The following is a 22693-nucleotide window of genomic DNA, read 5'->3' as shown; positions in this document are numbered from 1 at the left end:
GTGAAAGTGATATTTTGTTCCACCTCAAATGCATTGAATAATCTCCCTGGCTCTCATTGAAATTAAGAATGCCATTCTTGAGTCATTATTTAAAATGCATAGCTTTTAATATTGATTTCTTCTGAAGAGGAAATCAGGTAATGATTTGGTGTTTAAACTGAACATCTAAACTAGCAGCCCAGACTAATATCTGGTCTCCATTAAGCAAGAGGAAGAAAAACAAGAACAACAAAAATCTAACATCTTTGTTTCAGGAGCAGGGCTAGCAGGCTCACAGGTAAGCAGAGGCAGAAAGGCTCAGCTTCACCCATGAGCCAGGTCTCTCCAGAGATATGAATCCCAGCCCCTGCAAATAAGAGAAGTATCAGCTTCCAATGTCAAACCTCATGGGGTTCTTCACAATCCACTTTTCAAAATAAGTCTAGCTCTCTTGGTGTCTTTCAATATTTTTCCCCATCTACTGGTCTACCCTATTAAGGGAATTAAAGTGAATTGAAGTCAGCAGTGCCCTGGCAGCCAGAAGGGCCAACCTGGGGTATCCTGGGGGGCATCGGGCACAGCATCACCAGCCGGGCAAGGGAGGGGATTGTCCTGCTCTGCTCTGCGCTGGGGTGGCCTCACCTCAAGTGCTGGGGGCAGGTCTGGGTGCCACAATATAAAACAGACATTAAAATATTAGAGAGTGTCCAAAGGAGGGCAACAAAGATGGTGAAGGGCCTTGAGGGGAAGCCTTGAGGAGCAGCTGAGGTCACTTGGTCTGTTCAGCCTGGAGAAGAGGAGACTGAGGGGAGACCTCTTTGCCGTCACAACTTCCTCATGAGGGGAAGAGGAGGGACAGGCACTGATCTCTTCTCTGTGGTGACAGTGACAGGACCTCAGGGAATGACCTGAAGCTGAGTCAGGGGAGGTTTAGGTTGGATATTAGAAGAAGTTTCTTCACCCAGAGGGTGGTTGGGCACTGGAACAGGCTCCCCAGGGAAGTGTTCACTGCACCAAGCCTGACAGAAGAAGTGTTTGGACAATGCTCTCGGGCTCATTGTGTGACTCTCGGGGATGGTTCTGTGCAGGGCCAGAAACTGGACTTTGATGATCCTTGTTGGTCCCTTCCAACTTGGCATATTCTGTGATTCTGTGATTAAAAAATTAAATAGAGCTGATGTTTCCTCAAGTCAATTCTTGCAGATTAAATTTACACAGCTGGAGCAGGAAGCCAGGACCTCTTTTGTCCACTCTTGCCCTTACACATAAGCTTGCATGGCTATGCTGTCTGTCACACTCATAGTTTCAACAGGTATGATCTCTCTTCCCCATATCCTAGTCCTATGAGGAGGAGAAATTTTTAGGATAACAAAGAACCAAACTCAGATTTTCCTCTACCATGGTAAATGATTGAGTCATTATAAGGATCAGTGCACTCCATTACTATTAGGAAAATGACAACTGCATTTTATATAGGGCCTGATGGCCTTAGAAGGAGGTCTCAGAGCAATCTCAGTCAAATTCCTGAACAGGACTTTGTGTTTGTATTTTTACTTAGGTAGGGTATAAAATGCTGGCTGCTCTCCAACTTTTTGACTGAGTGTCAAAACTTGCATGTCTTTCACTGAAATGTTTTCCTTTTAAAGTTTAGTTTTTAGTGTTTGGCTTTGCAGACAGCTTGTCAGATCTTGCCAAAGCACCCCTTCCAAGAATCTGAAAAAAAACCCCCACCTGTATAAAAGTGATTACCTGATGGTATTTATGTCCTCAAAGCCCTACAGAGAAGGAATTTTTTAATTCAAGGTGTCTGAGAACACAGACTTACCTCTTTTAAGAGTATTTGTGTCTATTTGCCAAAACCTGACTTTCAGAACCTTTTTTTTGCTGTGGAACCATTGATGATAGCATCTCTTTCTTTCCCTGAGGTACTGGTTCAGCGGGTTTCCCTGTTTATCAGCTGTCCTTTTTTCTCTGTGGTTGCCCCGGGTTGCCGGCTTTATAGCTCAGGATTCACCTTTGTCACCAAAGAAACACCCATGAGCAGCAAAATGGAAGTGCATCTCCAAGCAGGAGCAGCACTTAAAGCAGAGCTGCATGGATTTTCTTCAGGAGCAGCAGTTTTGCCCATCCCTATCCTCCACAGACTGTCTACCCCAAGGTCTCTTGCTGCAAACAAAGTGCCACAGCACTCATAGAAGAATTACTTTGCAGGAATAATTCCTCTCTTTCTTGAATAAAGCTAGCCAAGTTATTCTGAGTGCTGCAAAAAAGATCTACTGGTTTCTCTGTATGGATCTCTCTGTCCTTTACTTCTTAGCTACTGTTTATTAAATCCTTGTGCACAAACAGTAGTTCCAAACAGAACTCCAATCCTTGCAGTTTTTCCATTGCAATAGAAACATACAAATGTTTAATATCATTTTGCTATTTTGAGATCCAAGGCATTGAAAGTACAATGCATATAGGAAAATGACCATTCCAATGTGCATTTTCTCCAAGGACTTTATGTTAAAACGAAACATGAACTATCCTTTGGTAATTTAATAAGAAATAGATGTAAATTTTCAAAATATTGAAAATAATCATACTATTCTTTATCACTATAGAAAATGGAAAAGCATAATATATTTATGAAACACAGGAAAATTAAATGTTCAATAGCACTGGTTCTAGCTGCAAAAAATCCATCAGTATAATATGAAACCAGCCATGCCAGACTTGAAAGCCAAATTGGTTTGCTGAGCATGCTGAACATTAACTATTAACACCATTTTTTTTCCTACCTAGAGCCACTTTTCTTGCAAATGGCAAAACCATTAGTGAGCTGCCAAACTGTATTTTCCACTTAATTTCGATGTTGAAGAATCTAGACATGACAAAATTTGGGTTATCAGTAAATATGAGGAAAACAAAAATTCAAGGCTCTCATGCAATTTTTTCTTCCTGCGAACTCCATAAACTTTTCTAATTTGAATAATTATAAGCTTCACAGGGCTGACAAGGTTCACACAGGTAAATCACTGTGTTATCTGCTGCATCTGTGATCAGTTGAAGCCTTAAAAGCACAGAACTGCACATCAACTTTCTGTCCATTCTCCCTTTCTGTAAACCATTGAGTTGTGTAGTTCTGTGCAAATATAATACTGAAGACAATAGTTGTGGCTGTAAAGAACCAGAGATATCTACCAAAATGAGTTAAAAATTCACAACTCAGAAGATACAGTAAGAGATCTATTTGGCAATTTCCTCTTGCTTGATCTTTATAATAAAAGGCTAATTTTTGAACACATCTTTATTAATTCATCTGCCTCTCTCTCATAACATGGCTGTGTGGATATAATTCAGGATGAGTTTTTGATGGTCAGGAGTCAAAAACAGCCTCAGATTTCCCGGAGCTCAAACTGATTTGATGATTATTTTAATCTTTTGTCTAAAAGAAGTAGCTAAAAAACATGATCTCATTTTAGGTCTTTTTTGAGCTGAATACTAGAAAAAATAAGAGTGTAGGAACCTGAGGAATCTGTGCTATACACAAGAAATGTCACATTGAGCAGAAGAATGCACCTGCAAAGCCCAGGGCAGAAATTATGATGTTTGCGTGCATGTTTTCTCAAAACAGGTTAGCAAGCTATTGAAACAGCTCTAAAACTTCCTGGAAAGAGGGGGAGGACTCCCACTGACTTCAGAAGGCTGTAGCTTTCACTTCTATATGGGCATATGCACGTTTGATTCCAACAAAGCAAATCCACAGAGATCAGCACTTGCCCTGCTGAATGTGTGCTGTTTAGCAGAGTGGGCCCAGCAGCAATTTTGTCACACTCTGAATCCCCAGAAAGGGACCTCAGCTCCAGCTCCAGCTGCACACTACATTGAGCAATGGGTAATGGCATGGGACTGGTTCTTTGGCTCTCTCTAAAGGAATTGAAATGGTTGTGACAGGGCTTCCCAGACCCAAGATGTTTGCCAGAAATATCGACTTATGAATATTAATAGATCTGCTGAGGTCCTATAATGTTTGTCCAAATGTCTTTTGACAATTCTTATGTATTTTGTTAGATCCTGCAGAAAAACCAGTTGGGTCTGGGAGGCTCAGTTGGGAAAGGGAAAAATTTTACCTAAAAATTCTTTTTCTGAAACATTTCATGTAAAATTATTTCTCAGAAGAAAGATTTGACACTGAACAAGCTGTGGGAAGAAATCCACTATTTCAGGGATTTCTATAGCATCTGGAGGAAGCCAGAAGAACCTACAGAGAGGATCTGTTCCCTCGGGGAGGGTACATAAAGCAAGCAAAACAGATATATTTCCAAATGCACAATTCATTCTCCTGGGCCCCTGGAATATGTCAGCCAACGTTCTTCCAGTTTGTGAAAATATTTGAAGATGGGGTAGTTGTTTTAATTTTAGACCTTATCCAAAGCCTTACAGGTGCTTTCCAGATCTGAAGGGATAATTGTAATGTAAGTCTTATATTCACCTCAATAGAGCTAGATCCAGGCATAGGGCAGGATTTTATTTCTAGGTCCAGATGTTCATTTCTTGGTGTCTAAATCGTGTGGGTTCTTCTCAGGTAACAGGGAATATGATACCTCAGATCAAGTAGTCAGGAGGTCGACTTTCTGTATGGTTTAATTAAAATGAGTCTGTCAAGAACACCAAACGTATTTTCAGCATGCTAGGGAGTATTAACTGTTCTTAAATAGAAAACACAAATGTATTAGGCAGGAACAGCAGAATAAAAAGGAAGGAATAACAGTCAATTTTCTCTCTGCCCAGCATCTCCCATGTGAGGGAAAGTGTTTTTCCCTCCATTCAGTTTGCTGTCAAGCCAACAATTTTTCAGTAGCTTCCTGCACTGCCATAGCCACTACTTTTCTCATCCAAATTCCAAAAGAAATCTTATTTTTACTTTTTTGGGAGGCTTGGCTAGGCGATTCTTCTTTCGCCTGTCTTGCCCTGTACTACAAACAATTCCTCCAACCTTGGCACACTCAGGTGCAGATTACCCTGCTTTTTGGCAGCTATTTGTAAACTGGGACACAGGACAAAGCAAATGGGAGGTCATCTCTTGCCACTGTATGCTGTCCACAGCAGTACATACGGAACAAACAAATATGAGGGATGCCATCAAGAAAAATTCATTGAAATGCTTTTTTACTTCTTTTATTCTTGAGTGTGAAATAATGAGCTATCTGAAAACAGAGGAAAATCTTTTATTTATTATTTCTGCTATTTCACTTTATCATTTATATTATGATACTTGAATACCAGGAATAGGAAGTATCATTGGCTGCTTGATCCATTCTTATACCCTTCTTTATCATCTGCTGGAAGAACACAATACTGGTTTCAGCAGTCATTTTGTCTCATTGGGTCTCACACCCATATTCATAGCCAGCATAGTAACTTCCCACTCTTCTTGTCAATGTATGAACATTCAAGCAAAAAATGTCCCTTCCCAGGGCATGTTTCTTTGGTAGTAAGATAAAACAATACACTACTTGCTGATTAGAGTCATAGGAAGGACTACTGGATGTCATCTGGTCCAGTCCCTCACCTGGAGAAGGGCCTTGACATTAGACTGTGTTTCTCAGGGTCTTGTCCTTGTAACTTAAAAATATTGTATCACTGTAGGATTTTCCATTTTGCTTTGTTTCCCCATCAGATTGAAGAGATTGTAGAAAAAGTCTCTGGAAACTTATTTAGAGATGTGTTAAAAGCATAAATGGGATGGTCTTGCACTTGTTAGAGGATATAAATATGTTTCCATATTCCCTTCCTCACACAGTTTCGTCAACAGCCTTCACTCACTATCCCCTTCACTGTCGACAGGAGTAGGTATAGACATGGAACAAAGAAAATCAGTTTATGATTATTATAGTTTTGTCTTCAAAATCCTCTTCTGTTCTTGCAGCCTCTCTGACTTGGCACATGGGTAGGTTTAAGTGGAAATTTAGTCCTTGTAAATTTTCTTTCAGACAGGCTTACCTGCAATTTATTCCACCTTTCTGTGGATGGCATTTTCTTGTAAGTTTTTTTACCAATGCTAACATTCCTGCCAAAGTCCTCTGTGTTTACATCAACTGTTCCCATTCAAGATTGGCAAGGATGTCATTAACTGTTTCTTATGATTTAAGTCAACTCTGTTTCCTTTTTATCTTTCTGCTGTGCTGGAGTCAGCAGGCATACATGAGGGGTATGTCTTGTGACAATCACCACAAACATACACCATAAACATACATTCCCAGAATGACTTCTGCATCCTGATTTTTTTTTTTAAGGTTTCTATAGGATCAGAGATCTCCAAAATCCAGCTCAGGTTATGCAAGTGCTAAGACCAGAATGGACATAAAACTGATGTAGTTTAGCACTTTCTTATTTCAAAGCACTGAGAAATTCTAAAATCTCTGCTTTTGGCACATCAAACATCAGGAATGCTGGGAAAGAGTTGTCCCACTTGAGTGGTAGCAGATGGTGACGTTAAGTTTGCAGATCATACTGAGCTAGCAGCGAGCCTGGTGCCAGAAACATAGGGAAAGCAATACAGATCCAGCAGAGACAGTTCTGTTATCAGCTCAGCAGGTGAGTCATTGTATGACTGAGAGCAACCCAAAGGATGATTTCATTTATTCCTATCCCAGTTCTTCTGAAACAAGCAAACAAAAACCTTAGGAATGAACATAATTTATAGTAACCCACTGAAGCCAACTGAGTTAATTGCATGCTAAATTTTTAACTATTAGCATGTATATTTTCTTGATCAAAACTATGTTTTCATTTTTGGAAGTGGCAGCTAGTTGTGATATGTTGGATGCTTTTAGAGCATGAATCTCTAGCTAGACCATGATCCAAACGGTTCAGTACCAATTTCCATCTCTTCCTCATATTTGCGAGGGCATTTGCCTTTAGCCTTTGATTACTTCAACTTTCCATCTATGCATGCAGTCACAGACCTAGACTTATTAGCTTGCTTTGAGAATACCAAATAAAACATTAGCCTCAGAGCTGTAAGAGTTTTCAGGCACCTGCATGACGTTCCATTACAATCAGCAGGACTTCCATTGGAACAGTTCGAAGGCAGGGCTTTATCCCATGCAAAGATATTCTTGTCAGAGACTTTAATATGGCTAATTTATAGATACTTCTATTGTTCTATAATGATTTTACGAGTAACTAAACAGATATATCAAGGGCTTGTCTTTTTGCTAAGATGAAATTCTGAATTGGTGTTCCAGAATTACTGTTCTCTGTGAGCTCTCTGTGTGAACTAGAGATTAAAGAATTCTCAAAATCCAGTTTTTAGAACATGTACCTTTTAGAATGATTTTGCAATTCACAGAAATGTAGCCTCTAGAAAACATATTGCAAGTCTGTAATTATGGAAACACCCATGGGACTCTTTACTTTGGTGTTCTCAAGCATGAGCATGTGACAGGTGTATACCACAAAAAGACATATATGAAATAAAAACCACACTGAAGGATGTAGATTGGTCTATGGCATCTTCCAGAACCATCATTTGCTCACATCTGCAGGCATTTCCAAAGATGGCACCAGGGATTAAGACAGGAGAATTCCAAGGCAGAAAGACATTTTTGTAGGATAATTTTTTGTAGGGTAATTTACTCAGTGAGAGGGGTTATGAAAAAGTGTTAGTAACTTGGCCATGTTAGCAGCTCAAAGCACCCAGAAGAACATGAAGGTTCTTCAAGAAACCTGAGGTTGAAACCAGAAGCTAAGGATAAATCAGTATATTTTTTCCTATATTACTCAGAACTGCTTTAGTTTTAAAGGTCACAGTCTACCACCACTCATATAACTGTTCTGCTCACTTAACTGGAAGTTGTAAGCTACTAAAGTAACTGAAGAGAAAGTGTTGGAAAAAGGTATGCAGGCATTTGAACCCTGCCTGCATCTGCAGAGCATAAGGGTTTGGTCTTTCAGCTCTGCATTTCAGCACTCACATTTGTATATGTCCATATGGAAATCAGCCTCTGCATCAACATGAGTCAGGCACACACAGGCTTAACAGACACTGCTGCAATTCCATCAGAGGTATTCCAGCTTTCATGCTGTATGTGATGCAAAGCAGCCTCCCTTCACTGCAGGTATAGGAAGGAAAATATAAACTATGTACAGGTAAACTCCTTGACATTAATTATGTTTTCCTGAAGTGTAACCATTACTGATGGCATACAAACAGAAAGGTGTTTCTAAATAACTTCTTTCTTGATTTTTGCACTGTGAAAAATGGGAATATTTCAGAAATCACAATTAAATACAGTGTACAACTGCTGAAAAACATGACCACAAGCTATTGAATCACAAAAAAAATCCCAGAAGAAAAAACCAAAAAACCTTACCAACTGATGTTTAAATTTGCTCTCTCATCAGAGCTATTTCTTGACTAGGACCCTAGAAAATATTATAATAACTTTCATTTGGAACTGCTTCAGACTTTTAAATGCATTCACTGCAGAAAGGGATTAGTGTGCAGAACACAGGTGGGAGGTTAGAGGGTATGATAATTTATTATATACCACTGTGGTTTGAAACTGAGATACTTTTGTATGAATTTCTTTTTATGGTGAAAGCTCTGAATTCAATCAATTGGTGCATGTAAATTCTGTGCCTCTCCTTACTGAGTGCAAATCATAGTGTCTATTTCCAGGACTATTTTAATATTGTCCTGAGTAGTAAAGCTATATTGTTGTGGAAAGCAAGCCATTTGACTAATGGAAGCATCGAGTCAGGATTCAATTCTCAAACCTTTGAAAACACAAGTACCCAAAAAATCAGAGCTCTGCTCTTACAGTGATGATGTAACCTGTAAAAAAATTTGCATATTTTTTGTAGCAAATTTATCAGTGACCACAAACATGAGCAATTTTGCTCTAACTTCTGCAGATATTCTGTAAATATTAACCACTTTAAGCCATCTGAAAGGAAAAAAATATATTGCATAAAAATATAATAAAAAAGCAAATGTCTTCATCTCATTCATGTAAGCTGAATCAACAGTGCAAACAAAATGGAATTGACTGAACAGTTGGAATATCATGATATTGGTACTGCAATTTCTTTAGCAGAAATGCAGACTTCAGTAAAGCCAGTAAAATAAAAGGAAGATTGTTACCAATAGCTCTTCAAAACGTGTGTCAATATGAACTGCATCTTTTTGTCAGGTGAATGGAAAGAAGAGAAGCATGCTGAATGCATTTGAAGGTATGTTCACCTGTAAAAGCAGAAACAGGAAAAATCTTGTGTCAGCTTTCCTGAAAAAAATATACTGGTTAGTTTAAATAGCCTTGTATGTTCTGCAATCCTATAAAAAAGAACTGAATTTTTTTTTTTTTTTTTTTACTGGAGATTGTATTTAAAATAGTTTCTTTTCTGCCAACCTTGTGTCTTATAAGATATTTATATTCGTTGTATTTACTTTTTTTCCCATTGCCTTTAAATTTCATCTATGTGAACTCTTAAAAATAATGCCTGGTGGCTGAAATGCTCTTCTGGTGTTTTTCTGAAGTTAATTTCATCAGGGTATTCAATCTGAAAAATCTTACTGTCCTAAAAATTATTTCTTTCATAATTCTGGCCTGTATGAGGATGACTGTTCTTTTTGAGATTTGGAATGAAATGGAACATTCCATAAAACATTTGTATTTAAACCTGCATATGGTTCTCAGTTTGACTCTGGCAACCACGGATTTCTCTTCTACAAACTCCCCAATGCCTATTAGCTTACTTGTTTATATTAAATTTATCACTGTTGGTCATATGGGATTTATATGGGATTCTGATTTAATTACCAAACCCTCAATTTTTCTTATTATCTTACTTATATTGATGGTCACAGCTAAGCCTTATTATAATGGTTGACAGAAATGCTTCATTATGAAGACTGAAAAAAGTGACATTAAGTACCTCATCCTTCCCTGGATCATAAGTTGTCTGTACTCTTTCTTCTTTCAGTGGTGGGCCTGCATTTTCTGTTATCATTTCTTAAAGCAATGAAGATGAATGCATTTTGCACATATATTTAAAAGCAATACATGCCTTAGACATACGGTGTTCACCTCATTATTTTCAAACGTTTCCTGAGAATCCTGGGCTTAGTGTTCGAAAAACTAAAATGCTAAGTCAGATTCTATTAGCAATGAAAATATTTAAAAAGCTAATCATAAAAGAATGGCTGTCCTGTCAGAGAATCTTCTTGTTACATGTTATTGCCAAGTCTAAAATTCACAACTTGGAATTAAATTTGATATTCAGTCTCAAGAACAAATGAATTCCCTAGTAAAATAGTAATCCCTAGTGAGTAGGGTGCTACAAACTGAAGAGAAATCTGGGGAAAATGAATCCAATAACAACTGACATAACAGCCATATGTAGGTCAGGAACTGGAACTGCAGAAATTTTATATTACATTTGGTCTGTTCTAATAATCCCTTCTCAGATGTGAAATTAATCTAAATTCTTTTTCCAAAATAATGAATTTTGCTTAATATAGAAGGATGTATATGTAGGAGAAGGCTTCTAAAGATAGAACTAATAATATTTCAACAATTTTATTTATCAGAAATGTTATTTGTGTCTTTTGGGGGTGTTAGTTGTTAAAAATATTCATTAATTAAAGAAGGCTCTTTTTCTGCAAACCATCTGGCTGTTCTTTTCCAGTCTGCCAATGAAGTCATGCTACAGAAATGGTGATATGACAGTTATTTCTTTGCCAACAGATGATACCCTCAAAATTAGATATTATGGCTTCACCGAGAAGTTCAGTCAGTAAGAAAGATATTTATTCCAATATTTTTTGGTGTTTTCCCCACATTTTTCTACTTATTTCTTTAAAAACAAGCAGAGTATTAAGTTTTTCCATACGCACCCACAAATGTTTTACATTTTATGTACAAAGAAGTCTGCCTAAAATTGTGACCACTTAAATGTAACTTTGACAGGAACGGAATCTGATCTGCAAAGAGTCGGTGTATCTGCATGGCATTCATGTGTAGTTTATGTGGGTTTTACACTATCTGTTACGCTGATCTGCTATTAATGCAAACTGTTAAGCTTTACTGTCACAGGGATACTTCACACACAAGAAAATTAGGAGGTGATGCCAAAACCTTATCTGATTTATGTGTCAAAATTTGGGATAGAACCACTGGCTTTAACCCTATTTCAGCAGTGAAACAGTAACAGATTTGGGGTCACAAGTTCTGCTCTGCTGCTTGTACAAACCATGGCACAAAGTAAAGAACGATTAAGCTGATGGCTTTAGAAGTCCAGGTAAGGCAGCCTGCATGGAGGAGCTGCCATTCAAGGGTAGCTTTTAGTATTCAAAATGTGTTTGGTGAAGAGGAGCATCCAGAAGCCAGCTTGCAAACTATGAGCAGAGGTGTCTGTTGAGCAGCTGTCTTTGCTCCTTTCTGTATATTTTGCAAAAATTAGGTCCCCTGAGACGTTTCAAGATAATACTTTGGTTGTTTTAAAGAGTTTACTGTGAAGTCTGTTACACACTCTGTTTCATCTGACAGCACGAAGATGAATTTTAATGATGCACCTAAGACTTGTTTTGTTGAACTTCATGACCATGGTATATATCATATGAAAGTGTGGAGCTGCCTCCTCTTCATGTTCACAAGTCATTTCTACTGATGTTAGGAAACAGGCAGCAAAGATCAGTTTCAAGAAAGAGTTAAGGGTTTGAAATATTGATGATATTTAGCTCCTTAAATTATAAAGCAGACACACTTACATCACAGGGCTTTTTTGTTGTGATTATTATTTTTGTGTTTGTCTTTTAATTGTGAAAGTTTTTCCACCCAAGTGCTTTTTTGATTGACATAAGAAGCATCATCTTTCCTGAGCAGGCTAACTGGTTTTTACTGCTGAGTAATTCACATGAAATTTAATTAAGCCTTTGACCTGATGTCCCAGTTGCTTCTTGGCACAGGAGGAGTCTAGGCCACTTTGTTTCCTAGGAAACCAAAAAGAAAGTCCCTGTTACCATTGCAAAGAATTTAAATTTCCTTGATTTTGTACAGCAAAATATCATGCTACAGTAGCTATATTATTTTCTGCTCCTTACGCCTTGGGAGGTTACAGTTAGTGCTCAAAGAGAGGCATTTGTTCTTCTAAGCTTTGTTTAACATCCAAAGAAATGCTGCATGATTTTTCTGGTTCTATGTATACTTGCTATGTTTTTCTTTACAATATGCCTTTACCCATTGAAACATTTCTGGTATTTTACTGAATGAGTCAATGATAAAGTTGAGTCAGTGGACATCAGCAAGAATTCAAATTCAAATCATCCAAATAGTTCACTTCTTAAAACCTGGGTAATTTAATTTCTGAGGTGGAATTACTCTGTTCTGTGTTTCTGTGAACCTCTGAGAAGGTTACTCTGACATATCTCATGCTTTAGGTGAATGCTAAAGCAACTCAGCAGATTAATAACAAAAGCAGATCACAGGTTTTTTTCTGTTAACTTGCTGGATCAAAACCACAGCTGTAGCAGGCAGCAATGCTGAATTCCTTATACACCTTCAGTTAACATTAACAGAATTTAGCTTTCTTGTGTCAAAATAACAGAGGAAATTTTTCATGAGTATCATAAATGGGATAATTTATACTATTTATATAATGAGAATAAAATTAAAGCAATTAGAATAGACTATTTTGGATTTATTTTTGATCACAATGAGCTGGTTAGAGACCAACACTCACCACAAAAAAAAAGAAAAACCAGCTCAAATTTTTCCCCAAGTCTGTGTTCAACTGGCCATACCATTTGGCTTTAAATAGTACTATGCATCAACTAAATCTTCTCGTACGGCTGCATGTCCCTTATTTAGATTTATATCCATTATAAATCTATATGCACATAGAGGAAGAAGCTCTACTACAGGGAGAAGTAAAGCAATTGCCAGTAAAACAAATCTTAAAGCCATTGCATTTTGATGAGTTTCAATTGTGACAACAAATCAGAAGACTTAACATCAGTGAATACAGCTCATATGGACTTTGATCGCTTCCAACAGATCACATTGCTTTGATTAAAGGATGTAAGAGAAGCCTTTATGTCTGGCTCTGTTGAAATAATTAGCCAAATTTTTATGGGCTCAAATGGGCCAGGATTTCATGCTTTAATGTCAGGAAAAAAAGAACAAGTCCTCTTGAAGAACTGATGCATTTGCTTTACAGTTATAGGAGTATACCTTTCCTATTGCAATCCTAAACAATTAAACATCAGAATAGCATTCAGTTAAAAGCTGGTGCTGTGAAAAGGGACTATCAGTACTTGTTCTGTTTAACTCTAAAAGGCCAACTCTTTTATTTAACAGGTTAGGTGATGATGTGTGTAGTGTCTTTTTACTTGTAGAAAGTTTTTCATCTCTTTTAGACAGGTGTATAACAAGGAAGACCTCTGTCTGTCTACACACATTAGAAAAAAACACCTGCTCAGTAATCTTGGAGCTGTGGATGGCCCACTCCTGGAAGTGTTCAAGGCCAGGCTGGCTGGGGTTTTGAGCAACCTGGTCTAGTGGAAGGTGCCCTGCTCATGGCAGAGGATTTGGAACTAAATGGCCTTTAAGAACTCTTCTAACCAAATCATTCTCTGATTATTTGATTGATTGATTGTTCTATTCCATGATTAATGACATCAAGTGGTTCAACAATGACATAGACTGTACATCTGGGAGTGGAGACTGTCTCAGTGTTTTGAATTTGCAGCAGTACTTGAAAGAGAGTTGGTAAGAAGGGAATCCTTATGTAGCTATTTTTCTTGAGAGCTGATTTATCTTTCATGTTACTGTACTCGTGGTCTTAGGCAATTGGCACATGTTTTTGTACATCAGTGAAAAGAACATAATGAACGGGACAAGTGCTGGCATCTGAATTTATGGTTTGTGTTCTCAAAAATTTTCTTTCCTCTGTGAAAGTGTCTCCCTGTTCCCTCCACTGCTGTAAACTGTGTTAGCTCCTAAAATAACTTTAAAATAACCAGTATTATTGTAGTTTTCATCTACTGCTATAAATACATCATTCTGAGAAATATATTCATGTGATTTACCAATGCCATGAAATTTAGGATCTTATGAAATCTCAGCTAACTTTTCCTTGTATGGTTTAAAATACTCTCAGCATATTCTGTTTAAGGATAATGTAATTTGAGGAGAAAAAAGATTTCACAAGTGCATTCTTTAGCCAGTATCTATATTACCTTTTCTTTGCTAATTGCATGTAAAATCTGCAGATGCTGTGATTTTTAATCTTGCAGTATTCTTAATGTAACTATGTGTTTCTTCCCCTCCACCCTGAGCACCCAACTGATGTTATATATTCTAAAGCTACATATTCCCCTATTTGTATTTTGTGTTTCATATGGAGATAAGTGGGGATGAAATGTTTTGTCTTTGTGCTGAGCCCTGCAGCCCCAAACAGTTATTCAAGATTTGTCTGCTTCTGCTGCTGTCTAATCTCAAGTTGAAGCTGGAATGCGAAGTAAGATTTAAAAGGTTCATCATCTTCTTCTATCCCCTAAACACACAAACATCTTCAGTGCAGTTATTAAAAAAAACCCCACAGTCCTTCATCTGCTGTTAAAGAATCATTGCCTGCCCGTGTCAGCAATAAGAGAAGTGTAGAAAGAAGAGTGAAGGACTATTTCTCAAAATTGTCTCATAGATTTGTAAAACAGTTTCAGGAAATGATTCTTAATATTTCACATTATGTATGATGAGCATTTATGAAAACCTTCCCGAGCTTCTCTTTCTTCAGAAATGCACATGTTGAGTAAACATTGGTTTCATTTTTTAAAAGTTATTATTATAGAAGCATGTTGAAAAAGAATCCTGCAGCTGTTACCTTTTAGGAAAAATGTATAGCAATAGTTGGTGATATTTTCTCTCACAAAATGCTTAAATTTTTAGACACTTGTAATTTTGTCATTAAAGTGAATAAACCAGATATTTAGAGGGTTGAGCAGGGTTTTTTTATTTCTTTCTGTTTATTTTTTCTCTTCCAATTGCATTAACAGCTTCCAAGTTTTGGGATGCCAGGATAATAGATTTCGAATTTTGGCGAGAAATGAAACAATAGTAAACATAGATTGGAATCAGTATGAGTGATGCTGTTCAATGTCAACAGTGACTAAAATTGCCTTCCAAATCACTGATGCTCTGTGGGTCTGTTTTCCTTAAATTAATTTCTGCTTTTTGAAGATCGTTAATTTAAATTGCAAGTCATGTACCTAGTGACTCCTTCATCTGACTCACATCACCATTTCCAGAGCAACCTGATGATGCATGTTGTGGATGAATTCACATTTGAGGGCCACATTTCATATCCTATTCATTTCATTTTATTATGCCTACCCTTTTTACAACAAAGGGATCATTAATGTTTCAATGCTACTAAATGTAAAAAAAGGAGACTGTTAGTTTAATTTCAGCTTCTGTGAGTAGTCTTGGTTTTAAGCACTGCTTCAGAGCCAGTGACTGAGCACATTTCATCTTCCATACAAATTGAAGCCAGTGAAATAAGATACCTAGCATTTGTAAAGTCAGTTAAATACAGTAAGTGCAGTACATAAAAATATAATAACAATTGCCCTCTCATTTCCCTAGTTCTATATTTGTATAAAGATTGTGACAGATGGGAGGATGGAAAGCCAGAGCTCAGAAACAAGAACTGTAAAGAAGAAAAGAAACAGCACAGACACTGTCTGCTCTTAGAGAGATGAAGAAAGTTAAGAATTCATACTCTCTTAGGCAACACAGTTCCAGAGGTGAGAGGTTGCAAAACTCTCAGATCTGTTTTGAATCCTCCTCCATTCTCAGGAGGCTTATATAGAAACACAACCCCAGTGTTTCACATTTATTTAGTTAAGCCTCCCTTCTTGTCATAGATGAACTCGAGATGAAATCCTGGCCTGAGTGAAGTCAGTGAAATATTTCCTGGCAACTGCATGGAACAGAGTGACACTGTATATGCAGTACACCCTCTCTGTTGCTTTCCTCCCTTTATCTTCAACACTATCAAAGTGTAAATATTTTCCTCTCTTTAATGACTGTGACTTCCTGGTAGAAGTTGTATAACAGTGTTTGCGCAAAACCATTCTGTAACTATACGTAACACACAGTTTCTGGGACCAAGGTCTCAAAGGTATCTATCAGGAGATGTGGAAATATATTGTTACCTTAACAAGAGCTTATTTGATTGACAAGAAAAGATCTTTTATGGTGGTCTGTCTAACCTACTGAGCTAATGTGTTTCAATTTGCACAAGAGCACCTCAAACTTGTGAAGGATTTGGATTGGAAATGTCCTGAAGGCTAAGGCCTCCATGTATGACTGTATAAAAGAAGGGGAAGAGAGCATGCTGATGATGGTTGGAAGGCATACTGGACTATTGGAGGTGTGAGATACCACATTTCCCTAAATCCCACCTTCTGTTGGGATTTGGAATAGTAGTTATTTGTTTCAATAGGTACTATATCTGTCTTGTTTCCCAGGCAGAGCAACCTGCTTTCTGCAGCTGCCACACTAATAGCTGGAGCCTGCTCAAACCAAAAAACCTTTTCTCTCATATGAGAACTTACTTGCTCTGAATGAAACACTACTGGTTAGAGGCTGAGGTTAAAAGCAGCAAATCTGAGAATCACCTGACCTGTCTCCATCTTTGTGATATCTGGGTCAGGGTTTTCCTAGCTGCAAAACACTTTGACGGTTTTGTTTGTCTTTTTGTTTTCTTTTCCTTTTCATGGTCACATTTCACTTTAAACATGGGAGCAATGTTCAGATTAAAGTTACTGCCCACTCCGGTGGTTCACTTTGCATGTGCTGATCCTCATGTAACATCTAAAGTCTAACACATACATTCTAGTAGAAATTAGGCTATGATTCCCGTGTCAGTCAAAATATTAGGAAAGAATTAAAGTTTTCAGTTCCCAGGGAGGATCACAGAATAATGTTAGGCCACTCACAGCCTGTCACTATCTGATATGCTAAGGATTAGGGAAAACTCAAAATTCAGGCTTTTCCAGATAAGGCAGACTACTTTGTGTAACAGTAGCTTCTTTCTTTCTGTGAAAAAATGAATTGAATATATTGCTTTAATCTTAGACAGATGAAGGCCTAGTGTACAAAGCCCTCAAAAATTCATCACAGTGAGGGTAAATTGTGGTATTTCCTATCCAGTTAGCTGAACAGCAGCCAGAGAGAGTTTAAAATCAACAGATGGCAACTGCTTCACTCCTGTATCATCTTCTGCCTTATTTTACTTTGTCTTTCTGTTTTGGTTAGCTAGCCTGCAGGAATATAATCTCTTTAAATCTAGAAAAGGAAACCCTGCAATAATCTATCAACCCATGGAGTTATCCCTTTTTTTCCCTAATGTAACACTTAGAAATGTGACAAGTGACTGTTGTCCTGCCAAAAGGCAAAGCTGGAGACTGAAAGGAGCATAAAGCAGAAATTGTGAACAAAGAAAAAACCAAATAGCAAAAAATCAAGAGACATCAAAGTTCTCTATTCCATCTACCTGAACTGTGGCAAGATCATCTATATCTAAGGTATATATGAAAAAATATTTTATTATTTTACTCCCAAAGAGTGACCTGTAGTATCTAGGAAGCCTGGCAGAATTCTTTCCTATTGTAAATTTGGATTTTCAAAAATCTTAACTTTTCAAGAAATTTTCATTTTTTAAATTTTAAAGATCATATTAACCACAGGGAGATAGAGTTAAGCAAACACTTACCACTCCTAGAAATCCTTTTTGCAACTCTTAGCACCCTGGAAAAATAATGCAGAGAAATCAATCACAGAATAGTGGATTGGAAAGGAGGACACTGAGGACTGGAAGCCACAACTGAGGCCTCCATTTCTGCCACAAAAAAAAAAAAACCAAAAAAAAAAAAAAAAAAAAAAACCAAAAAAAAAAAACCAAAAAAAACACCCAGTCTTTGCATCTCTAGCAGTAAAATCTTCCCTGTAAAGAAAACACCCAAGTGTATATTCCAGCAGAAGGCTCTCTGAGTTCAGCTGAGATCTGATTCATTACAAACTGATTATGAGCTTCAGGATTTTACATGTTGATCCTTATTAGACCATTTAGGTAATGTACAGAGCTGCACTGCTGGCAAGTTTGACTGCAAAGCAGAAAGTCAAATATTCTTCTCTCTGTTGCTGTTAATTTTACCTGCAAGTTTCCATGGGTGCCTTTACTTTGACCAGCGTTGTACTTAAATCCTGGACAAAACAATATTCTCCAAAAGAACTAATATTTCATCTGAAGTCTATTGCACCTGATACCTTTGCATTTCCTTACATTAGAATCTCTCTAACTTGGATCCCTTGCCAAAGTGTTTTCAAATTGTTTGTTTTCTGCTGAAGCTTGTTAAGGGCTTTCTCTTTAAAATTTTTTGCTTAGTTATTCTTCAAGCATAATTTTTTTTTCTTAGGGTGAATTAATTCCTATGATCCCATTACAAATTCAAATCTGTTGTTTCATGCTAGTTTGCCTTATTTTATGCTAAATTGCATATCTTAATTGTGATTGTGCAGTCAGTCATTTTAAATTGAATTGGGTGCCTTGCTCACTGCCAGGTATATTAGGCTTCACAAACTCTGAGATTTGTGGCAGGAAGCCTGGATCCGTACAGTTGTGTATGCTTAGGTTCTGGTCTTGGCAACGTATATTTTCACACCAGAATTCACTGATTGCCAAAATACATTGGCTTTTATCCTAGTCCTGTTCTAATCAGGCCACTGGCAACTCAGAAACTCATGAAATGGGAAATGGAAAACAAACAGATTGTTATTTTAATTCAATGCCAAGAAAGAACCTGAAACGGCAGCATATTCAGTTACACAAATGGTAGAAGGAATCTAGAAAAGAAGGCATTTGGCTTCCAGTGAAAGCACTGGTTGGAGAAATTTTAGAGAAAGGGTGCAATCAACAGGACAATACGTTATGAAAGTTAGATGGAACTGTGCCAGGGGCAGCTTAATACTATATGCTAAGGAGAGCTTAAAGTCAAATCAAATTACTGCCCTGGCTGCTTTGATAGAGTTTGTACAGATTCATCTGTGTGGAACACGAAATCTGTACAGATCGAAATCCAGGGCCTCAGCAGGGAGAATACAGTGCTGGGTCTATATCATTGACAGCCCAATCAGGACAGCAGCACTGACTGCAACGTGTAGAGACAGATCAGGTCAAGGAGGCAGCAAGGGCAGAAAAAACAACCTTATTGTATTACTTCAATTACCCCCATCCTAACTGGGCAAATGTCACAGGGGAGCATGAAGAAGAGTTAAAATATTTAGGTTCTCTCTATGGTTGCTGATTGAGTGCTCGAGAGGAAGTAGCATCCTTAGCTTGGTGCCAAACTATATCCAGGGTCATGTTCAAAAATCTGTTTTCAGAAGTGCTGCTCTGTAAAAGTGGGCATGAGGTTCCCAGTGGGCTTCTCTACAGATCCACCACAGCCATGCTTAGCTTCAAAGACAACCATGTCAAGATCAGGGAGTTTGTTTAAAAGAAGAAGGAACAGCTAAAAGAGTATATCTTATTGGGCAGCACTAGAAGGACATGACCCTGCTCAAAGGAGAAACAGAGAAGTTCTTAAAGGGGAGATCTAGGGCTGCTTCCACAGAGGGAACAGCTAAGGACCTTTCACAGCTGGCTCAGAGGAGAAGTGATGGCATTAACCAAATCGTGTGCAGCACTGAGAGGATGGAGGGAGGTTGACTCCATGATCTCTCCCAGTCAAGGAAAAAACTGATGGTCAAATGGAGCTAAAAGAAACCAGGTTCAAAGCAAACAAATTGGTGTGGTTCTTCAAGCAACAGAGAGACATTCAGTCAGCTTCCTCACTAAAGAGTTTTGCAGGTGCAAAAATTTCAACATAGTTCAAGGGGAGACAAGTCTTGGAAGAGAGAGATTTTTTTGGGTTACCAATCATATAAGTCATAGTAGGCCCAGGAATTCTTAGCTGAAAATGTCTGGAGGTGGGAAAACTGTTAAGAAGAAATATCCTATAAGTTTGCTCTATTCTTAGTCTTCCCTAGGCATCTGTTTATGGCTACTGTTTTATTCCCCCAAGATACTTTTATTGTGCCAGGGGAAACATAAGAGTTCAGGGAGGCTCAAGGAAGAACCATCAAGTTGCAGGAAGACCTTATCCTTTCCTATTTCATCAGGAATGGTTATTGTTAGAGATAGAATAGTGGGCTCAATGAAGAGTTCACAGGGTCTACATTGCCCCAAACCAGCAAACCAATGTATTTTCCAAGCCCAAGGGGAAACTGGAGAGAAACAAGTTTAACCCTGCAAGTACGAGAGAGCAACTATACTGAGTCACCTGTCCTTGTGGCTGCTGCCTGAGATCTGCTCACAGCTGGCAGAGGCACTTTGGGGGGCCGGGGAGCACTGGTCAGCTCTTCACTCATCAAACCTATGCTCTTGACACCTGAATTCTAAAAAGGGCAGAGAAATGGGCAAAGCAGTAAGTGATGAAATTAATCAATTAATTTTTATAGGAAAAAACCCCACCTTTTTGATGAGTGCCCGGTTGTAATGGGATAGAAAAGCAGGAGAAAAATGCCAACCAGCTGTATGTAAGTCACTGGGCAGACTTTCAGAGAGCAGAATTTCTGCAGCTTTAGCAAAGTGCCAATCTCTGAATTCAGGGCAATAACATCAAAGACATTTGATGTTATTTTGATGTTCATTGGTAGTCCTTCAAGAATAATTTTTCAGCTAGAGTAGGAAAAATATGAAGACTCCTTCATGCTGTGTTTCAAGGCATCTCAGAATTTTAAACCAAAACTATGTATAGATTACACTAGATTTGCCTTGGATTGACATACATATCGGCATATATTGTCTAAGGTACCTATCTGCCTTTGAACAGAATAGAACTTGATAATGTGAATAGTCACAGTCATTGTCATTTCTTGTATTATTTTTGACTAAACATATATTCAGCATTAATTTGCATGTAACCTAGGAGTCTTAGCATGTCTTTTTTAAAAGGATGAAATCAACAATGTTCTATAGAAATTCCTTTTTTGGTAACAAGCTGAGGGCATCAGTGTCCCTGTTGCACTGTTTAATATTTATCTTTAGAATTCTAAAGAAGTTTATAATTTTTTAGTAAGCTTAATAAGGGAGGCCAAAAGTACATAGGAAAGCCCTTCCTTCTTTTAAATTGAAAACTGTTGTGCTTTTCTGCAATGGATTATTTTACTGTTTTCAGATAGCAGACCACACACTAATTTTCTTTCTCAAAAAAAACCCATCTCACATTGCATGACCCAATGAAACAAGCACTGAAAACAAGTATCTGTTGCTTGTATATTTTACTTAACTGTTTTGTAAGAAAGAAGCCTGCATAAAAGCTTGACCTTTTGAATCATTTCAAAGATTCAGTGGACAAGTTGAATCTGATATGTACTTCTTTATGTACTTCAAAGAGCTTGCTTCTTTAGTAAGTGAGTCATTATTAAAATTTACATAGGAATTCAGCAATGAGGTGCAGCATGTTCTGTTTGTAATTATGTCATGAGTATAATTATCAAACTCAGTGAATGCACGCATGTACATTCCCCTTTATGAGAAGGCAAACATCAGTGTTTGGCCATACTTCATAACATTATCTGTAGGGCTCATTCATTTTTTTTAATTTTTATTCAATATTATTGTAAGTAAAAAGACTAATTATTGCAAATAATGCATGTCAATAATGGAACCTCTCAAGGAAAATACCTCATAATTACTGTACGCCTGAGCTGAAGAGAAGAAAAAGAAACAAAGCTCCAGATCTGTTTTATAGTACTTTCATCAGATGAAAGGAGATCTCTATAAACACCATGACCAAAAGCTCATCTGTAGTCTTTATATTCCTAGCCTTCTTGGAAGCACTGGTAAAACTCCCTATAAACTCAATTATGTTCCTGCCAAAATTGTGTGCCAGCAAATACGAGATTCAGCTGGTAATGGTCAAAGTTATACCAATTTGGCTTACCTTTGTTATAAAGTGCAATGAATTCACAAAAAAAAGGACCAGTTCAAAGAAAAAACGCATTTAGTTTTTTATATGCTTTCATATATTTCAGTAGGATGAAATGAAATCTTGTGGAAATAAATGGAAGAGATTTCACTAACTTCAAAGAATTTGAACTAAGTTTGTGGTTTGAAATCATTAATGTAAACGTCAAAAAAATTTCTGGCCACGAATAAAATGATGAAACAAAATGGATGTAGATTGAAAAGACAAATTTGCAAGGTCCAAATACTCTCCCAGTTACTCAGCCTAATTAGACTCTTATTGTTGCATAGACACATTCATTTCTTCAGGACTACTCAAGCTGTTTACAGTATTCCACAGCAACAAAGGCAGCAAAATCTCCAAATAAAATTAGCCTGGAGAAAAGAACCTGCATTTTTACTTTTATCAAATTAAGTTTCCATAAACATTGATATGAGCAGTATATTTTTTTCAGGGATGCTGGCAGGAACACAGAATGGGAGGAATAATCTTTTAGATGGACTGCCCTGTGACAAGTTTACATAGGCAAATTTTGCACTACAAGAATGAATTTGTAAACACAAAATCATCAATTTTTATTTAATAGCAGTTCTTTCAAGGACAGAAGAGTGCATTCAAAACTCATTTACTAGACCTTTATTTCATCAC

The 22693-nt window shown here is 37.5% G+C and overlaps 1 long non-coding RNA gene across 1 annotated transcript in view; it reads right to left on the bottom strand.

Annotated features, from left to right (window-relative positions):
* The window catches only part of LOC108444808, a 155654-nt gene that overhangs the window by 15626 nt on the left and 117335 nt on the right, over positions 1-22693 (bottom strand). The window contains exons 4-6 of the long non-coding RNA XR_001859508.1: positions 17749-17783; positions 11911-11962; positions 9116-9214 (exon numbers count right to left, since the gene is read on the bottom strand). This is a non-coding gene — a long non-coding RNA (uncharacterized LOC108444808). The remainder of the gene's footprint in view (positions 1-9115; positions 9215-11910; positions 11963-17748; positions 17784-22693) is intronic.

The sequence above is a fragment of the Corvus brachyrhynchos genome, unplaced genomic scaffold (assembly GCF_000691975.1).
Source record: "Corvus brachyrhynchos isolate BGI_N302 unplaced genomic scaffold, ASM69197v1 scaffold242, whole genome shotgun sequence".
Taxonomy (NCBI): domain Eukaryota; kingdom Metazoa; phylum Chordata; class Aves; order Passeriformes; family Corvidae; genus Corvus; species Corvus brachyrhynchos.
This window is presented reverse-complemented; position numbering and strand designations above follow the sequence as displayed.